Source organism: Daphnia magna, linkage group LG3 (genome assembly GCF_020631705.1).
Source record: "Daphnia magna isolate NIES linkage group LG3, ASM2063170v1.1, whole genome shotgun sequence".
In the NCBI taxonomy this organism is placed as follows: Eukaryota; Metazoa; Arthropoda; class Branchiopoda; order Diplostraca; family Daphniidae; genus Daphnia; species Daphnia magna.
In genome coordinates this window covers 9,344,841-9,366,324 of record NC_059184.1, presented here as the reverse complement: position 1 = coordinate 9,366,324, position 21,484 = coordinate 9,344,841, and the positions used below count along the sequence as shown (strand labels likewise).

The 21,484-nt window shown below is 40.4% G+C and overlaps 1 long non-coding RNA gene across 1 annotated transcript; it reads right to left on the bottom strand.

Moving 5' to 3' along the window:
* Nucleotides 1-11,828: 11,828 nt before the first annotated feature.
* On the bottom strand, nt 11,829-12,729 carry LOC123470491. Its single transcript, XR_006644166.1, has 2 exons — nt 12,476-12,729; nt 11,829-12,411 (listed from the first exon to the last, which is right to left on the bottom strand). It is a non-coding gene; the product is annotated as an uncharacterized LOC123470491 (long non-coding RNA).
* Between the last annotated feature and the right edge of the window lie 8,755 nt (nt 12,730-21,484).

Genomic DNA, 21,484 nt, shown 5'->3' with positions numbered 1-21,484 from the left:
TCTCTGGAATCGGTTTGGAAGGTAAGGAAATTGTTGGTGAACTTATCATTACATTTGGAGTAGGAGGAATTGTGGGTGGGGGTCTTATCAAATTTTGAGTAGGAGTTTCTTTTTCACAAGGAATTTGTTATAACTCAGATTGAAGGTTTGTTTCTAGGGGTAGAGGAAAAGTTTCGAGTTCATCTACGGTTTCTTGTACGAATTTTTCGGCTTGTTTCTCAATTCTTACATCAAAAAAGTCGACACCTGGTTCGTCTTTCCAGATCATTGACTCAAATAGGGGTTTTATTCGATTCACATGTACAAGCTGAGTTTGTTTTCCTACGTCTTGTTGTATTTCCACAGTACTATTGTTGCTTACTTTCAAAATTCTAAAAGGGCCTATAAAACGTGGAATGAGTTTTTTACTAATTCCCGCCAAGGGCGTTCGCATATCTAGTAAAACTTTATCTCCTACGTTAAATTTTTGCTCTTTTACGCGTTTATCGTACTGGGCTTTTTGTTGTTCACGAGCTTGGAAAAGATTGATTTTTACAAGCTGAAAGGCTTCGTGTAAGCGTTTCATAATTTGACTTTTATAGTCTGAGGGAGTAACTATTACTGGGGGAAGAGGACGGAGGATTTGATCAATCGGCATGACTGGATCACGACCGTGATTTAGAAAATATGGAGTCTCAAGTGTTGACGAGTGGACAGAATTATTATAAGCGAAAACAACGGGGCCTAAAATATCCTCCCACCGCTCGAATCCATTCTCCAAATATTTCCTTATCATTTCAACAACAGTTTTGTTGAATCGCTCTGTTTGCCCATTAGTCTGAGGGTGATACGCAGTTGTTTTCATGCGTTTAATGTTTAAAGCTCTACAAAGCGCAGAAAATAATTCAGAAGTAAAATTACTGCCTCGATCTGTAATTATTGCTTTCGGGGGACCATGATGTAAAATAATTCGTTCTACTAAGGCTTTACTAGTACTGAGGGCGGTACAGTTGGTAAGAGGAATGACTTCTATCCATTTAGAAAAGTAATCCGTGATTACTAATATATAATTGTTTCCTTGAAGTGAATGCGGTTTGATTGGACCTAGGAAATCTAAGCCCAATACTTCAAAAGGTCTTGTAGCGAGGTCTAACGGGTTGAGATAGGCTTTCGTACTGTGCACTCGACGTCCCAGCGCACAAGGTTCACAAGAAGTGCAATATTCCTTAACATCCCGTAACATGGTAGGCCAATAGTATTTGTCCCTTAGACGAAAGAATGTTCGCCTAGTTGCCATATGTCCTGACAATGGGGAATCATGATATTCTTGTAAAAGTTGCTTTCTCAGAGAAAGTGGAACAACCACTTGACACTGTTCAAAGTTTCTTCTTTTCACTGACGTAGGTTCGTAGTGTTTACATAAAAGACCATTTTCTACAAAGAAATAATCTATTTCACCGACCCAAGAAGGCATCGGGCCATCTTCTTTTTCCAAGGTTCATTTTGTTCCAAAAACGTAACGATTGCTTTGCACAGAGAATCTTTCTGTTGTTCTTGACACATTACGTTGTTGTCTGCAGGAATGGCAGATATTAGATTCATCGGTATTCTAGAAAGAAAATCAGCATTTTCGTGTACTCGACCTGGTCGGTACTTAACACTGAACTTCATATTAGATAACAAGATCGCCCATCTACCTAGTCGCCCTGTTTCGTCTTTAAAAGTCTGCAACCACTGAAGAGGCCTGTGATCACTTACAATAACAAAAGGTTGATCTTGTAAATAATGTCGGAAACGTTTTATCCCAAACACTACTGCTGCAGCCTCTTTTTCTATTGTCGAATACTTGATTTCCCCTTTATTAAGATGTTTGCTTGCATAGGCTATAGGTTGGTCCTTTCCGTCTTTCATCTGAGAAAGGACGGCTCCTTAGCCATAGTTACTTGCGTCCGTGTAAATCAGAAATTCCTTTGAAAAATCCGGATATATCAAGATAGGTTCTGATATTAAACATTGTCGCAAGTACTCAAAAGCTGCAATTTCATCTGTTTTCCAAGTTACAGTATCAGTAGGTTTTCCTTTGGTCTGTGATAACAAGGGGTGGGCGACGGTAGAGAAATTTTTTACAAATCTTCTGTAGTAACTGGCTAGTCCCAAAAAAGATTGTAATTCTTTTACTGTACCAGGTCTTTTGTAATTAACAAGGATTTCAATTTTAGCAGGGTCTGGTTTTATTCCTTCAGCCGTGATTACGTGTCCAAGATAGGAAACGGATTGCGCTAAAAATTCACATTTTGACAATTTCATTTTTAGGTGCGCGTTTTCTAAGAGGGAAAAAACAGTCTTCAAATTGCTAAAATGCTCTTCAATTGTTCTTGAAAAAATTATTATGTCGTCAAGATAAACGAGACCAATTTTTCCAATAACTCTTCGTAAAACTGAATTCATCAGTCTTTGAAACGTTCCCGGGGCGTTGGTTAAACCAAACGCCAAACGATTCCATTCGTACAAATTGTCATCGACTATGAAGGCTGTTTTTTCTTTGGATTCCTCCTCGAGCTCAATTTGCCAATATCCGGAGGCAAGATCTAATGTGGAAAAATACCTCTGTCCCACAAGTAAATCTAAAACGTCGTCAATACGAGGTAAAGGGAAAGAATCTTTTTTGTAATTGCATTTAATTTTCTAAAATCTACACACAAACGGACATCCCCTGTTTTCTTACTTACTAATACTATCGGGGCTGCCCACGGGGACATCGAATAACGAATTATTTTATTTTGCATCAGTTCATCAATGATATTTTTAGCTATCTCTTTTTGTTTTGGAGACGTGCGATATGCCCTTTGACGAATAGGACCTTGTCCTTGTGTGTCAATGACATGTTTTACTAAAGTAGTATGGCCTAACTCACTTGTTTTAAAAGCAAAACTGTTATAATTATTTATTATTAATCTACGCAAATTCTCTTTGTTTTCCTCATCTATGTCTGGAAGAGCCGACTCAACGGCTGCTGTGTTGATTGGACCTGAAGCTACGCTAATTGAAGCCATTGTTTCAACTGGCTTTCTTGAAGGTCTGGAAATATGAAGGGTTCCTAACACTGTAAGGCGAGGTAGAAATATGGTTTTATCTGTTCCATTAACAACCACCACACGGAGCGAACGATTTGGTGTCGTAGAGATGTAGGGTTCCAAGCTAAGCCCGGAGGGAATATTACAGCATCTAACAAAATGACAAGTATTGAGAGGGTTGAAAGGGTGAGTTTCCTCTTCTCTAGTCTCTAGGAGACTAGTGGAATTTGGAGGAATTCTCAAAGATTTGCTAATCACAAAGGGATTTTCTGTTTCCTGGAAGTGATCAATTTCCGGGACTCGGTAGATGGACTGTTGTTTTCCGTTATAGATAAACTGATGTTTCCAAAGTGCATCGCGCCCTAGAACGCAATCTTCAACAATTCCATTTACGACTATGAATTTCTGCCTAAGTGCTTGGCGTGGCGTTTCTTCTGCCACAAAAAAGTTAACGGTAATTGTGCCTTCCGTGACGAGGCGCCTGTCATTTATGCTGAAAAGATCCACATCTACCTCTTTAGTGAAATTAATTAATTCCTTTCCTTCTTTAAGCTTATGAAAAAATGTGCTGCTAATAACGCTTCTCTCGGCTCCAGTGTCAAACAGCGCTTTTACAACAGAATTTCCTATTTTTATTCTTATCCTAGGAACTGTAGATTTTACTGCTAAACTATTTATATGATGTCGGGGCTTTTTCTTAGTTCCACCGAGGGGCCCAACGCTTACATCGGTAGTTTTTAGTTTCCCCTTTCTTCAAACAAAGGAAGTTTTTTCCCATTTCCGTCCTAACCCTCTGGAGGAGTGGGTTTCAAATTTTTTATCTGGGGACAAAAGTTTGCTCGGTGTCCAATTTCTTTACAACGAAAACATTTATCATTAGCTTGACTCTCCCTTGCTTTACAATTGTTTTTTGAGTGATAGCCCCAATCGTTGTGAAAATCACAAAAATATAATCCCCTGTTTTATTGATTGGAGGGTTTAACTGTGGTGAGCGCTGTGAAAAACTCACGTTTCTCCTGGTGGATAATTGTCTTTGCATTTTCTCCATGTTTTCTTCTAAATGTTTTTGGTGAGTGTTTGATTCCACCTGGGAACTAAGGCGATCTAAAGCTTCCTCTACTTTAGTAAATTCTCTATTAGGTTCGACGTATTTGGCCTGAAAAGCATTTAGTCTGGATCTAACTTGGGCTTCTTCTTCTGCCATGGCCGTCATTTCAGCTTTTTCTATGAGTTTTTCAAAAGTTGCGAATTCTTTATACTTAAGTCTGGTCTGGACGTCGAAAGACAGCCCTTCCAGAAATCTGTCCATCATAATTTGTTCTCTGGAAAAAGCTGTTGCTTTATCTATCGTGGATTTTATAGGATACGCTAAGTGGAAGGCCTTGCGTATACGATTCGCATAACGTCTCATATTTTCTTCGGGTTCCCGTTGCATATTATGAAATTCAACGCTTTGTTTAGATCTGGTCTCTGTAGAGTGGAAAAGTTTAATTAAACGCTCCTTTACTCTGTCGTAAATTTGCGCGCTAATTGGGTTTTCAAGTTTAAAGTTATCAAACTCATCAGCTGCTTCACCATACAATTTGGAGCGTAGTAAGATAATTTTTCTTGACTCCTCAAAATCGCCTAAAACCAGTACTGATTCTAGATGTGCAAGCCAGTCATCAAAGCGACCGGAGCGTTCACGGTCTACGTAAATTCCGACGTTACTAAATAACGTCATTGCTTGGCTTTGTTGTAACTTTTTATTTTTATCGATGGCGTTAGAAATAAAATTGTTTGTGTTTCCTATACTGTTTACTTTTGACGGACACATTACTAAGGGATTCATTTTAGGAATGGAGCTGGTAACTGAGTACTTTGGAGTTGCTCCGTTATTACTTTGCTTATTGTACATGCTTGGGATTTTTACACTTTGTCCACTTAACGCAAGTGGTTGTGTATGTAAAGGGGTTGAGGTAAGATATGAAGGCTGAGAGCTAGTTCTAAAAACAGGCTGTCCATTAGGCTTCGTTTTCTGAGAGGAATTAATGCAACGTTTAGTATTCGTTAGAACGTGTTGCACAATACAATCAGCTGCTTTAGAAGCATCCTCATAATCCATTCCGGATTCCATCAAACGGCTCAATTCTTTTACGTATATTTTAATGGGCATGTCTTGGTTTGTTTCTTCTGAAGGTTTGTTTTGCGTGATTTTGTTTGACTGCTCAACGATCGACGCTGGAGTAAAGGAGACTTTCCGACTTTGTAGTCCTTGATACGGTAAATAGTTACACGGAGTGGACGCTAACTGTGATTGAGGAATTTGAGTATTCATACTTGACTGTGAATGAGTAACCGTCGGACAAGTGATTGTTGTGGTACTAGGGGTCGATTTAGGACAATCTAAAGGAATCTGATCACCTTGCGTGTGGATTTCCGCTCTTACAATTTTGATAGGTACGCAGTTTTTTGAACTTTCTTCCTCAGTTTCGAGTGTTACTAAAGATTGGGGCACTAAGTCTGATTCTGACCTATTTTGTTGTTCTCCTGAATGCACTGATTCATACTCTGAATCAGTACTTTCGTAGTATATTTTTAGACCACAGTGCTTAAAGAGTTCTATTGGTGTCAAAATTGTGGGTTCGGTTAAGAGTAATGCTCTTAAGGCTGTTCCTACTTCTTTGTTTGTTAACTCTATTTTTTTTTCACTTCGAAGTAAATACTGCAATTCAAAAATAAGATCGTCAACAGGAATTTCCGTTATTCTCGTATTTCCGTATTGCTGATAAAACCATGCCTGATCTTGGTTCTCTTCATTTACTAGTTCTAGGTTTTGGAAATCTATAGAGATATCTTCTGTGTTTTCTACCCTATCTGTTGTTTTTTCAAGGTCCGTAATTGCCCGAGCCTGTTCTAGAAGTTGATTATATGATAACAATTCTCTTGTCTCCTCGCCTATCAGGGGTTCGACTACGGTTTCGTCTTGTGATGATACTTGCATATTAAGTACTTCGTTCCACTGATCATCATTTCTCAATTCTTTAATTTCATTGGAATCAAGAAGATCAATATCGGATTGATGTGGGCTATCACTATCTAGTTCGACACCTAGATTTTCGTTATTTCTCAAAATTGACGTCGACCCGCCTCCTGATCGTAAGGGAGTGAACCTTTCACGTACTGATCGAACAAATCTTTGTATTAGTGGCCCTTTTCTTACAGATCTTCTTTCTAAAGTGGTTTCTAAACCGCTATCCTCATTTGCCCTCATCTTTTATAACGAACTAATTCTTAACAAAGCATGTTCTTTTATAACTATGAAAAGTTAACCAGAAATTCAACCAAATAAGAAGCCAAAAAACGGAGAGAAGGTAATAAGTAACACTTATTACCATAAAAATTTAAAACAAACAAAAAAAAACACACGCTATTCAGCTTAACACTAAAGCCGAGTTCGACTCCGCTGCCACCAAATGTAAATTATTTATATTTTAACTTACTTTTTCATTGTCGTTTCTAGTAAAGTTTATTTCAGTAGCACAAAAAATTGGGGAACAACTCTTTAGGAACTGATTTGTGAAAAGTGACTCTCGCTATTTTCTATAGAACAAAAGTTTTTATACGGGTTTCATGAAGGTCGAACTACAAGAAAATTAAGTTGAAACGTTTGAAGGGTAAATCAGTCTGTAAAACGTCTAAGGAAGAAATTACATAGAAAAGAGGGGCGTATAGAAAATTAATGTTACGTAAGAATAAAGGGTAGGAAAAATAATGAAAATAATAAAGAATAAATTGTTTTGGTTCTTTACAATAGATAGATCATGTCATAACAGTATGACATGACCGGCAATCTGGATTCCAGTTCCATCGCATAGTTGTGATGCCGAAACGCTCCTCGCAAAGCTGCCATCATCCCGTCATACGTTTGGGGACGAGGTTGTAGGCCCGATAGCCATCTTGCCGCCACCCCCTCTAAACTGAATTCAATGTGTCGGAGTTGTTGGATAGGGCCCCACTGACTAAAAGCCGACACCCGCTGGAACTGATGGATCCACTCCATCACGTCCTCGTGTAGCAACCCGCGGAAAACTGGAGGATCCCGCTCCCTAAAATTTCCCACATGAATTACTGGAGGAACGTTGGGAACGCCCTGTACCTTTAATGGAACGTTTTGTTGGAGATTTGGAGGGTGAACGTTGTTGTCTGGCCCGTTATCTGGTAGCAAAAATTTCCCGTGACCCGCTTGGTCCTGATTAGCCATTTTATTCGTTTACTGTAGCAAAGGAATTTTGTTGTGTTTTATCAATCCAAGCGCCAGTTGCTGAAACTAATCCGCTGTTGCCAAAACCCACTCCCTCTTCCGTCAAAAACTCTTGGTCGTCTGCTAGACTATTTTTGCTTCTCTCTCTTCTCTTTTGGAATCAACGTGTCAGGTACTCTCTAGAAGGTTAAGACAAATTATATGTTTTCTATGTTCTGTTCTCTACTTGCCGTGACATTGATCCTAAGTTAATATACGTTCTATGCATTGATTTGTGTTCGTGTCACTAATATGGTATATCTGAATCACTACACACAACAGGTTATGGGCCCAGAACACAAACTGCTGTGCATATTCAACAATTAGTATGGCCGAACACGCTGGGAACGAAATTGGATCCATGAGGGCTGTCGCACATGTGCCCAAATTTGACGGAACCAACCATAGAGAATGGAACTACCAACTGCACCTCAGTTTCCAAGGAATGGAAATCGATCAAGTTGTTACAGGAACAGAAGTACTTCCTGAAGAGGTAACGCAGACACTGTCCAGCTAAATTAAACTCACTATCTCTTTCTCAGTCACCGACTACATTTATCTGTTGAAAGTTGAACCTTTCTTTGTGGTACAATGCCCAGACACATTACGCAGTGGAATTTTTTTTTTTGGGGGGTCGCATACCATGACTTTTCCACACTATTCAAAGTCTTCACTCCTTTGTATTGTTACAGTGCCCACGCACAACACAAATGTGAATCTCTCATATTACGTTCATTAAAAAAAAAAAGGGCCTTGAGAACAAATCCTGATCATGGGACACTAAAACTTGACAAGCCACATCCCAGTCAATTTACACATGCATATTCAAGAGAGTACAATCCTTTTTTATTGATAACAGCCCTAACGCTTAGACTCGCCACACTGCACATGCAGTTGATTTATGCTCACTGCAAAGTCTCATGACAATTATTCGCAGATTATTAATTAACATATTTCTTTTCCTCTCACAGGAATTTGATGATGAAGGAGAAATCACAACCGAAGCAGAAATAAAACAATGGACGCGTAAAGATGTACTGGCTAGAAATTGCATAATGGCAACCACATCAAAGGAGATGAAAGAGAATCTGTACACGTGCACAAGTTCAGCACAGATGTGGACTAGACTACACCAGCAGTACCATCTACAAACTGAAGAGCACTTACACGTGCTATGGCAAAACTACTATGATTATTCATATACCGATGGTAACACTTACTCAATCAGCCTTAAAATCCCATTTATTGACCTCCTCGTTCTTTTGTCACTTCGACTAGGAGATGATATGAGGACCTACATTCAAAAGCTGTCAATCACCGCTGACAAACTGAGAGAGAGGGATCAACCTCTATCTGAAATTCAGATCGTGTCCAAAGCCTTGACCTCTCTCCCGGAAACTTTCCGCATCGTGAGATCCGTATGGGCAAGCGTTCCAGCACAAGACCGTACTATTGACCACCTCCTCCAACGACTGTTAACTGAAGAAAACGTAATAAAGTCGTACCAGAAGAAAGAACGCAGTACTGAAGGAGCCTTTCCTGCCAACAGTGGATCAAGGGGAGGATTTGGCCGCGGTGGTTATCGTGGACGCGGAAGAGGTGTTCGAGGAGGCTTTGTGGACAAACAAACAAGAGGACAATATGGTGCTAATCAAGACATGCGTCCGCGATGCAATTACTGCAAGATTGTAGGCCACATTGTAAATGAGTGCTACAAAAAACACGGCTATCCCAACACAAGAAACAGAGGAAACGACAAGAATGAAGAAGGATGAACTGACAACTCTCTTTTTTCATCATCAAGATTTGATCCTAGAAGTATTTTTGCATTTTTCGCCGACTCAGGCGCAACCAAACACATGTGCGATCAAAGAGGGTTTTTCTCGACTTTTAATCCAATTAACACTGGCACTTGGTCTGTTTCTGGTAACAGATAAATTCATTTATTTATTTTATGGCATTTCTTAAAAAAAAAAAAAAAAAAAAATATTTATTATTGTGGTGTCTCTTCCAGGAATTGGGAACGCAAAACTAGATGTCCTAGGCGTTGGAAGCATCAATATCGCAGTCAAAGTGAATGGAGTTACCACTCCTAGAATTCTGCAGGATGTACTCTATGTAGCTGGCCTCGGGGTCAACCTTTTCTCGATAGGAGCCGCAACGGCTAACGGACTAAAGGCATGCTTCGAAAACAACAAGGTACAATCCATATATCTCTCAATATATACATATTTATGTATGGCAACTAACACACCCTCATTTCATTCTAAAGGTCTCATTCATGAGGGATGAGGAAGTGATCCTAACTGGTGAAAGAAAAGATGATACGCTATATCAACTCGATTTCCAGCCGGAACTTCAAACAACCGAGACCATCTACGCTCATGTTTGCTCCGATCTATTTCAAGACACCGCACTTGGTGCTGACATCCGGGCCTCTCTCATCACTTGGCACCAACGCCTTGGGCACATCGGTTACCACACTCTTGTCAAGATGATCCGCCAAGACCTAGTGGCTGGTCTCAACATCGCAGGTGAATGCGAAATTCCGGAAACACTCTGCTCTGGCTGTGAACTGGCCAAGTTCACCCGCCTTCCGCTTAAAATTGGTCGACACAGAGCCAGCAGAATAGGAGAACTTACGCATTCCGACGTCTGGGGGCCGATTGCCACCTCAAGCCTGGGAGGAGCTCGTTATTTTGTATCATTCAAGGATGATTTCAGCGGCTTCCTCACGATTTACTTCATGAAAAGAAAGAACGAAGTACCTGCATTCATCCGGCTCTACCATGCCATGCTCCTCAATGAGACAGGGTTCTACATGTTGACGCTCAGAACCGACAACGGACGAGCAGAATACGACAACCACGAAGCCGATAAATTTCTCACCGAAGCTGGTGTCCGTCACGAGACCAGTGCCCCACACACTCCTGCTCAAAACGGGACAGCAGAACGGGTTAACAGAACTCTACTCAACAGCGTTCGAGCCATGCTGATATCCAGTGGCCTACCACCATCATTGTGGGGAGAGGCAATTTCATATTCAGTCTACATTCGGAACAGAGTTCTCTCGAGAACCAATGAGACAACTCCTTACGCTCTCTGGAACAACAGGCAACCTGATGTGTCGGCCATTCGCATTTTCGGATCTAGAGCCTTCATACGAGACCCGACACCATCATCAAAACTAAAAGCACGCAGCTTAGAAGGAGTTTTTGTTGGGCGCTGTATCAACCAGAATGCATCTCGAGTATACATTCCTGAAACCCGAAAAGTGCTCATCAGCAAAGACGTGAAGATTGATGAAACGATACTGTATCGAGACATGACGAAGGATCTGCCCATTCTAACCGTAAAAATATTCAAAACTATTTTTCTGGCATCATGCAGACATAATATTTTTTTTTCTCTCTCCCACAGAATGAATTAGACATTATAAATGACGAGCACGATTTGGGTACTTCTATTACCACCCCCCCTATCTTCGATGGCCATCAAGACACAACAGTACCTCTTACTGCTGACGATGACAATCAAGGCGTTGACGGAACAATCCCGCAAGGTGACATGGTGACGGATTTGCCATCTCCAATAAACAGCCAGGATGTCCCAGATGACGAACAGGATTTTGGAAGTTCTCTAATTCCTCCCGTCAGCATTGCTCACCAGGATCTCGTGACGGACCACGCAATTCAAGACGATGCCATCATCCCAAATCGTGAGCCCGTTGAAGTTGAAGACGCAATCCCTCGCCGAAATACTCAACAGACACGCCAATCAAGTCGCAAGCCCAAATACTCCGACAAATACCGCATCTACATGGAATCGCTAGCTAAACAAGCCATCCTTTACGGTATGCCTGCTGAACATCAGCCCGAAATGTCCAAACCAACGGAACCATGTAGCTACCTTGAAGCCATTACCTGCGAAGATGCCAAGTTCTGGATTCCGGCGATTGCCGAAGAGTATGACTCTCTAATTCGAAACTCCACGTGGACTCTGTGTCAGCTTCCTGCCGGCCGCAAGGCAATTGAAGGAAAATGGGTCATGAAATTTAAGCCGGGATTCAGGGCCTCCCTTAAGGGTGTGCAAGGTGTGCGGCTGCACCCTTGACTTTTTCTGAGGGGCGGCACTTGAGGAAAAAATTAAGAAAAAAAAATTCTTTTTTTTAGATTTTTCAACTTTTTTTTTATTAAATGAAAGTTTGAGTAGTTTTCGGGTTAGGTATTTTGATTTTTTGACGAATTCTTATAGTGTCAATGTAACTCACTAGATGGATAATATGTTTTGTAGTTCAAGCAGACTATCTTAAAAGTCCAAGTTTGAGTTTGAATTGGTTAAGTCACGACTCAGATACGTATTTATATTTTACTTAGATTCAGGGCCTCCCCGACCCTAAAATGACAGGAGTGCAAATTTTTTTTCCCGGCTTTGCCGCCCCTTAAAAAAATTTATATACGAAAACATATAGTTGATTTTAACATAAGCTTTAGTTAACATCTGGATTAGTTATATTTCTGGATAAATAACAGTATCACTTAAAATCATACACGATACAAGATTGCTGATAAATGACGAGACACGAGAATATCTTGCAAATTGAATTGCAAATCGAATAGTGAGACTTAGATCGGCACTTAACGCGATTTTTTTTGGGCAAATTCCTCAATCGCTTCATTGAGATCAATATTTTCGACAATTTCTCTTTCGATTGAAATCATTGCTAACCCATCTAGTTTTTCTTGTCCCATTAACGAGCGAAGATATGTTTTTATTAGTTTCAATTTGCAAAAACTTTTCTCCTTGCGCAACAGAAACTGGAAGGGTCAGCAAAATTCGTAATGCAATCACAGTATTAGGATAAACTGACGACAATCCATTTTGAACGATAAAGGTCAAGGCAGCAAGAGGACTAGAATCAATTATTTTTCCGTCTTCGCTTGGTAAAGGAAATCGATGGGAGAGAGATCGCAATTCGATAAAAAGATCATCTGGAGAAATGTCGCATTTTTCTCCGACGGACAATGCGTTATTTAAGGCAGTACAACATGTTTTCAATTGGTAATCGTCAAGTTTCTGAATAGTTGGAATATCGTATAGAAAACGGAAAAGAGAATTGTGTTCATTTAACAAATCAAACCTTTCAACGACTGAATTAATGGCAGTGTCAATCACGTAAAAAAATATTTCCGTCCGAAACTTAGCCATTGGATCCAAAATCGGTTCATCTCTTGATTCATAATTGAATTGACGACGAGTTCGACGAACTCGGACTGTTGGTTCAGATGGAAAATTTGGCTCAACTTCTATTTCTTCTGCAAGTTCTTTACCAGTAGCGATAACTCCAGCGAAGCCCTCGTCGGATCTTAGATTGACGAGAAACTGTTTTGTTCGATCCAGTTGTTTTGTGGCTTGCGACAAATCTGTTTCCACTCGTTGAAGAATTTTCATTCAACATTAATTTCAAAAAGAACATCATGCCACAGAACAAGAGAGCAGATAAAGTTGAATTTGGCGATGTTTGTTGCTAGTGCAAATGCGTCAGCACGCGTTTTTGTTCCATTGGGCCCCACTAAAGTTTCATCGTTTGCCAGATGCTGTAAGGCGTCATACACATTTCCAAGTTGATAGCGAAGGGGCTTGATGGCATCGATACGACTTTCCCAGCGAGTTTCACTTAATGACTTAAGTGTTAGGTTAGGGACAAATTGAAGAAGAACTTGCCAGCGTTTAGTTGACGAAGAGAAAAACACATAAAGGGCTTGAATAATGCCAAAAAAAGAAACGACCGCTACGCAACAGCTTGCAGCGTCATTAAGAACGAGATTCAAACTGTGCGCGTTACAAGGCACAAACAAAGCTCTCGGATTCAGATCTTGGATTCGCTTTTGAACGCCGTTATGTCTACCGCTCATGTTTGCACCGTTGTCATAGCCTTGACCCCGCATATCTTCTAAGGGAATTTTGAGTGTCGAATCTGCTCTCTTGTTCTGTGGCATGATGTTCTTTTTGAAATTAATGTTACTAGTAAAATTCTTCAACGAGTGGAAACAGATTTGTCGCAAGCCACAAAACATCTGGATCGAACAAAACAGTTTCTCGTCAATCTAAGATCCGACGAGGGCTTCGCTGGAGTTATCGCTACTGGTAAAGAACTTGCAAAAGAAATAGAAGTTGAGCCAAATTTTCCATCTGAACCAACAGTCCGAGTTCGTCGAACTCGTCGTCAATTCAATTATGAATCAAGAGATGAACCGATTTTGGATCCAATGGCTAAGTTTCGGACGGAAATATTTTTTTACGTGATTGACACTGCCATTAATTCAGTCGTTGAAAGGTTTGATTTGTTAAATGAACACAATTCTCTTTTCCGTTTTCTATACGATATTCCAACTATTCAGAAACTTGACGATTACCAATTGAAAACATGTTGTACTGCCTTAAATAACGCATTGTCCGTCGGAGAAAAATGCGACATTTCTCCAGATGATCTTTTTATCGAATTGCGATCTCTCTCCCATCGATTTCCTTTACCAAGCGAAGACGGAAAAATAATTGATTCTTGTCCTCTTGCTGCCTTGACCTTTATCGTTCAAAATGGATTGTCGTCAGTTTATCCTAATACTGTGATTGCATTACGAATTTTGCTGACCCTTCCAGTTTCTGTTGCGCAAGGAGAAAGAAGTTTTTGCAAATTGAAACTAATAAAAACATATCTTCGCTCATTAATGGGACAAGAAAAACTAGATGGGTTAGCAATGATTTCAATCGAAAGAGAAATTGTCGAAAATATTGATCTCAATGAAGCGATTGAGGAATTTGCCCAAAAAAAATCGCGTAAAGTGCCGATCTAAGTCTCACTATTCGATTTGCAATTCAATTTGCAAGATATTCTCGTGTCTCGTCATTTATCAGCAATCTTGTATCGTGTATGATTTTAAGTGATACTGTTATTTATCCAGAAATATAACTAATCCAGATGTTAACTAAAGCTTATGTTAAAATCAACTATATGTTTTCGTATATAAATTTTTTTAAGGGGCGGCAAAGCCGGGAAAAAAAATTTGCACTCCTGTCATTTTAGGGTCGGGGAGGCCCTGCCGGGATTCAAGACCACGGCACCGAGATACAAAGCCCGCTTCGTCATCAAGGGCTACTCACAAGTGTACGGCTTGGACTACACGGAAACCTACGCCCCGGTGGTAAAGAACTATTCGATCCGAGCTATTATGGCCATTGTAGCTGCGAGAGATCTTGAAATAGTTCAATTGGATGTCAAAACCGCCTTCCTCTATGGGACCTTGACCGAAGAAATCTACATGCAACAGCCCGAAGGCTTCGTGATTCCAGGCAGAGAGCAAGAAGTTTGTCGTCTCATCAAGAGCATCTACGGACTTAAACAGGCGTCTCGTGTTTGGAACATCAAATTCAACGAGTTCATTCTCCTATTTGGGCTAACCAGAAGCACTGCCGACTCTTGTGTCTACTACCGTCATCTCCGTCCGGGGGAGGCAGACGAAGAGATAACAATCTTCATCCTCTACGTTGACGACGGTCTCATCATCAGTAGTCTCAAGACTGTTCTCACCGAAATGATGAATTTTCTCGGCAAGGAATTTGAAGTTCGATCCCTTCCCGCCGACCGTTTTATCGGAATGGACATCAGTCGAAACAGAGTTCAGCGCTCCATTCATCTTTCTCAGCCAGAATACACGAAGACAGTGCTCGAGAGGTACGGTATGAGTAACTGTGCCACTCTTTCCATTCCAGCCGATCCCTGCGTCAAATTGACGCCGCAAATGTGTCCACAAACAGAAGAAGAAAAACAAGAAATGAAATGTGTCCCTTTCATGGAGTGCATCGGCTCCGTTATGCATCTCACTCACCTGACCAGACCGGACATCGCCTACGCCGTTGGGCAAGCATCAAGATATTCCCAAAATCCAGGCCAAGAACATTGGAAAGCCCTTAAGCGCATCATGGCCTACCTACGCAAAACTGTCAACTTTGGACTGTTATTTGGCGGAGACAACAGTGAGTTGATTGGCTACTGTGACGCTGACTACGCTGGTGACCTGGGGAGTAGAAGATCAACCTCGGGAGCCGTGTTCACTCTTTACAATGGTCCGATCTCATGGTTCAGCCGCCGCCAATCCTGCGTTGCTCTTTCAACCACCGAATCGGAGTTCATATCCGCCGCTGAGGCGACAAAGGAGGCCATCTGGCTCAACCGCATTCTCATAGAGCTTGGTGCTCGTGCGTTACCCGTACCTCTGCGATGCGATAATCAGGGTGCTATTGCCCTCATTCATGACCCGGTATTCCATCAGCGTACAAAGCACATCGACGTACGGTTCTTCTTCGTGCGCGATGCCCAGGCGGAAGAGAAAGTCAACATCTCCTACATCGCAACTGAGAGTCAGCTAGCGGACATCTTTACTAAGGCCTTAGCCGCTCCGAGATTTGAAAAACTGCGCGCTAGTCTGAACATCTGCGAATTCAAATGAAATCTGCTGAACTTGAGGGGCGCATTATGTTCCGTTGTGCGCTCGGCTTGAGGGGCGTGTTGTGTTTTATCAATCCAAGCGCCAGTTGCTGAAACTAATCCGCTGTTGCCAAAACCCACTCCCTCTTCCGTCAAAAACTCTTGGTCGTCTGCTAGACTATTTTTGCTTCTCTCTCTTCTCTTTTGGAATCAACGTGTCAGGTACTCTCTAGAAGGTTAAGACAAATTATATGTTTTCTATGTTCTGTTCTCTACTTGCCGTGACATTGATCCTAAGTTAATATACGTTCTATGCATTGATTTGTGTTCGTGTCACTAATATGGTATATCTGAATCACTACACACAACAAATTTGATAAATATTCGCTCCGGCCGCCACCTAATTCCTATCCCAACTAATAATCGAAAATAGGGAGGGAGCTACTCGCAATCAATAGGTTTTGGGGGGGGGTATTCAACAAGTGGCCGTCAACAAGATAAGAGTCAAAGACTCACAAACAAACATGAGCCAATGCTCTCTCACTCTCAATCAAAACGGCTATCAAGCCTCAAGTACCTGTAAGAAAAAGTCTATGAGGGTTAGGGGACACAACTTACCAGCCCTTGGGTCTGGTTCACAAACAAATCAAAAACGGGATTATCCACTTCCAAAAAGAAGACCCAAAAGCCAATAATCTTCAACTCAAATCAAAATAAAAAGCAAAAGAGAATTATTAAACGAATATAAAAAAAAAGTTATGAATCAAAAATTCTCCGTTCGCAACACAAGACCAACGTCGGCAAGACGTAATTAGGAAAAAATGTTGGATGGCTCAGCGCCGTTGGATGACTCAGTACCCACGCCACGCCAACGGACTCAACGTTGATACGTCGATTCCAAATTTCCAATCAATTTAATTCTCTACAATGATGAACCTACAAAATTAAAAAAGAAACAGATAATCGTGTCACACAGACAATTTGGAACGATACGTGGCCACAAAACAGCAGCGAAGCGTTGATGTTGAACGGACGAACGATGCAACGTAACATAAACGTTGACTATGGGACGCCTTAATCTTCCAACACAAATTTGTCCAAGTTTTGTTTCACCCACACAAAATCACAATGTAAATTGTTCTCAATCAACGAGTGTAACTGTACCCTGCATCTCCACCATTGACACGGGTAATCTAGTTCAGTACACTCGATGATGAAAACCACTTGTAAAAAGCACCGTAATGCTGGTCAACGACACGGCACAAAACAAGACGGTGGCCTTCACCATTGGCTAACTACACTAATTGTCTCAGACACTACACTAACTTAACCAATGGTGCCCTAGTGGAACTAACACATTCACACAAGCAAGAGATTACCTCACACACCAGAGAAAAGAAAACTAAAATCCACTCAGCGTGGTCAGTAGACGAGATGTGCGAGAGAGATCTGGACTAAATCTAAGGACGCCAAGCGACACAAGGCCATCTAGCGCTCATCTGGTAAGCAAAAGTAAGGCGAACAGGACGGGACGTGACAATATTGTGAAATACTTGTGAAATGTTTGCTGCTGGGGATGCCCAACAACTGTCTTATATAATTATCAGCTTAGTACAATTTTATAATAATTTAAAACTTCCATAAAATTGTATTATTTTCATTCTATTATTCTTATTTTGCTGTTCCAGTTACACTACGAATCGCTCATACAAATTATCGAGCCCACTGATGTAAAAAAATGTAAAGGAAATCGTAAAACCTAACTTTTCGTTATAGTTTTTTTTTATTTTTATAAAAAGCCAAGAGTTTGACTTAAACCCCCCCCCCCCCAAAAAAAAATAAACAAAAAAAAACAGAGCTAGCCCTACCGTGTGCCAAGCCAAACACATTGTGGTGGAAAATTAAAGTCCCCTTTAGTAAAAAAAAAATTTTTTTTTGTAAATCAAAAACCAAACATTAACAAATCTTCTTAGCTGTTAAATGGACGTCCGTAGAATCACATTTTTGAATATCCATTTGCACTTCAATTGTTGCTATCCGACGGAAATCCCTGGAACTACTCATAGAGTACACGGATATCAAACGGATGTTCGGCCATTAATCGGACATCCCACGGAAGAAGTGTGCTATGTGGGAGATTACTTGTCATTACTTCCCACATAACAATTTAATGCAGTAACTCATCCTAAATCTCTCTTACTAGGACGTGGATTACTGGACCGCCAAAGGAAGTTATAAGGACGCGCTTAAGCCTCGGCTCTTTTTAAAAATAAATCATCTCCCTCAAAAGACGTTTTATTTCAATCCATTTCTCTGAAAGCCACGTTGCCACAATTCACAGTGTAGCGTTGGGGTTCAACTTTGCAAGAATTACGTACACCACATCAAATAATAATCTAGAATTGCTTTTTTCAATACTTAGTGATTGGTTAAGAAGAAGAAGCTCAGTTTATGATGCGGGAGTCCAATGATCGAAACTCATAACAATTATGGTTCTTTCCTGGTGTTTTGGTCAAAGAGCGCAAAGTGTGGATTTTTTCAAATGCTAAATTTTATTCAAAAATTCATTTCTTAATGATGGAAGCCAAAAGTATTTCACTGTAATATTTGTCAGCCAAAAATAACTTATAATGTGTGAATGTTGCGTATTTGGTAGAATACTTGACTGTCATGCAGGACACCCGTTTTCGAATCTGATGGCAGATTAACATTTTTATCGTCTTTATTGGTAGAGCAAAAAGTCCGTGTATTAGAGCAGTTTTTACCGGTCATCAACACCTGCTAAAATACTCCTTAAGTCGTCATTCTAGGATTTCAAGACAGAATAAAGAAATGCCTAGTAGTTCCGTTAGGATGAATTAATATCCTTTAAAAGACGTCAGCGTGCTGTGTTTGATATGAGTTTAATGGTAGGCGTACAGTATCTCGCCCAAAAATCTGAACACCGAAATAAATGTTGAAAGCCACCTGTTGGCGGGATAACGGGATTTTTGTTGTTGTTTGTTTAATAGGTAGGGTAGACGGGGTGAGGCAGACTTGCCGCGATCGCGCTCAAAAATTGATCGCGATCCTGATCACGATAAAAAAATTGATTGCCGATCCGATCGTTTGAGATTGATCGGCGATCGCATCGGCGATCAAAAAAATGATCCGATCGGTGATCAATTTTCCGATCAAACTTTTCGCCATCTAATGGTAGAATTTTTAGACACGGTAAAACTAATAGATTTATTTGCCATGGTAAAGTTACTTTACACTCATTTACTGTAAATGACACTGACCGACAGGACTCAGCCGTCACGCGTTAGTCTTTATCATATCCATGAGCTTACTTTTTAAATCATAATCATTTTAGGTTGAGCTTCCTTTACAGCTGTGGTCTTGGCAAGTGTTCCTTTAATCGCACAATTATTGTCTCTGCAAAACTCATTGTCCTTTCTAGTCTAACTACGTTTACTGAAAGACAGTGCAGTGGTACTTTTCATTTCCATCAAGCTTTTATAAAGGTATTTGTTTTAGCTACCATGAGTTATCTTTGACATTGGCCTTCTTTTTAAATCATAATCATTGTAGGTTGTGCAATTGTGCTTCCTTAACAGCTGTGGTCTTGGCAACTATTCCTTGAATCTCACAAGTATTATTGCTGCAAGACTCATTGCCCTTTGTAGTCTAACTACGTTTACTGAATATCTTTGGGATGTCAGACTGTGGCTCCCTAGAAAATGTGGACCCTAACGAGAGCATTTCTGGAAATAATAGGTAGGACAATTGTAAACAATGGTCTGTTGTACTTAGCGTAGAATGCAGTTTTTTTTTTCACGGTACTGCCGCCATTTACTTTATATTAGATCCAAGTAACACTTTTTCTATGATTTGTAACATTTATAGTTATAATGAGAAAAAACTTGAGCTGCCAAGTGAATTCTTCGAACTGTTGGGAGACGCAGTAGGCAAAAAAGCCCGGGTGTACAGGTGCTTATTTGAAGGATGTAAAATGAAGGTTAAGAAGGACGGCACTCAAAAACCACTGATAGTCTTCAACGATACTAGATTTAACGCCAAAAGACACTATTTGGTAGGTAGTAATTTTTATATTTAAGTTCACGTGAATAATTGAAAACATAATCTTTTGTCCCACAATCCCAACAATTCGCTTGGCCATAAAGAAAAATGGAGAAAAGCTGTGGACAAATTGAAAGAAAGTTCCGATACTCATCATATAACTACTAGTCCATCTGTCCAGCGTATTTCCTCTCAAACAGACTTAGATAATTGGGTTATGGTAATAAATACATTTAATTACAACCAAAACATTTTTCAGTAGTTGAATTTTTCTTATAGAATTTTCTGATTGTGGACGTTTTGCCTATACATGTTGCCGAGAAGACTGGTTTTAAAACACTGGTTTCAAGTTTAGCACCACATTGCAACTGCGTGGAAGAACCTTCTTCACAAACTTGTTAGAAACAAAATATGAAGAGAGAAAACTCCAACTGAAAGCTGCATTGTCGCGTTGCACAGATGCAGCTACAACTGTTGATGCGTGGACATATAGGAAGAGGTCTTACCTCGGGGAAACAATACACTGGTATAGCAATGACAGCTTGAAGAGAAAAAGTGCATGCCTTGCAACTCGGCGTATTGTTGGTCGCCATACATTTGACGTCTTATGCAAAATTATAGAATCCGTGCATGAGGAATTCCAAGTTAAGGACAAGTTACGCGGTGCAACAACCGATAATGGATCTAATTTCTTTAAGTTCTTCAGAGAAAAAGGTGCTACTTCATCACTCCCAGACTGCAATTCTATGATGCAAGAAGAAGAAGACGCATATCTTGGTATTGAATCTGACGTCGAGGAGATACTCTACTTTGAAATTGGAGAAATCCTGGACGATCCTGTAGTGAACACAAGTGCCCTTTTGCCCGAGACTGTTACCTTGCCAGTTCACCCGCGCTGCGCTTGCCACCTTTTAAGCCTCGTTTCCAAAGTTGACGTCCAAAAAATTTAAGATTTAACGTTCCAGCAATTACAAATGAGTGCCATGGAAAAACTTCAAAAAATTTGGAACAAGAAAAATTCAAGCTCGTTGAATTCGGACACTATTTTTCATCATTAGGGTTTCAAAAATCACCTGACCTGCTACTTGCCCTGAAGAAAAAAAGCAAGGTATAGACTTTCCCAACCCTGTCCTGTCGTGTCCTCATCCAGTCTACCCTACCTATTAAAAATAAAACAACAACAAAAAACCCGTACCCCGCCAATAGATGACTTTCAACATTTAAATCGCGGTTCGGATTTTTGTGCAGGATACTGTACATGAGAGGGCGTAAACGGGACGAAAACTGGAATGGTCTGCTATGGACAACGCTGACCGGGTGTGTAGCATGTTCTGTCGAATAAAGAAAAACTTCAATTGTGTTTCTTTGCGCATCTATTTTTAAAAATTAGGGCAACCATTAAAGTCCGCCGTGTAAATAGATTGAAAAATGGAGTGATTAATGTAAAGACGTCATCGGGAATCAATTAAAGATTTTTTCTTTTTGTTTGAGGGGTTTTTGTGCTGGAATTGAAATTGGATCGTTGTGAAGATTTGTCTCAGTTTGGCATCGAAAGAGACAGAGGTGTTTATTTAAACACAAAGCGTGGTTTTTCGTGGGAGT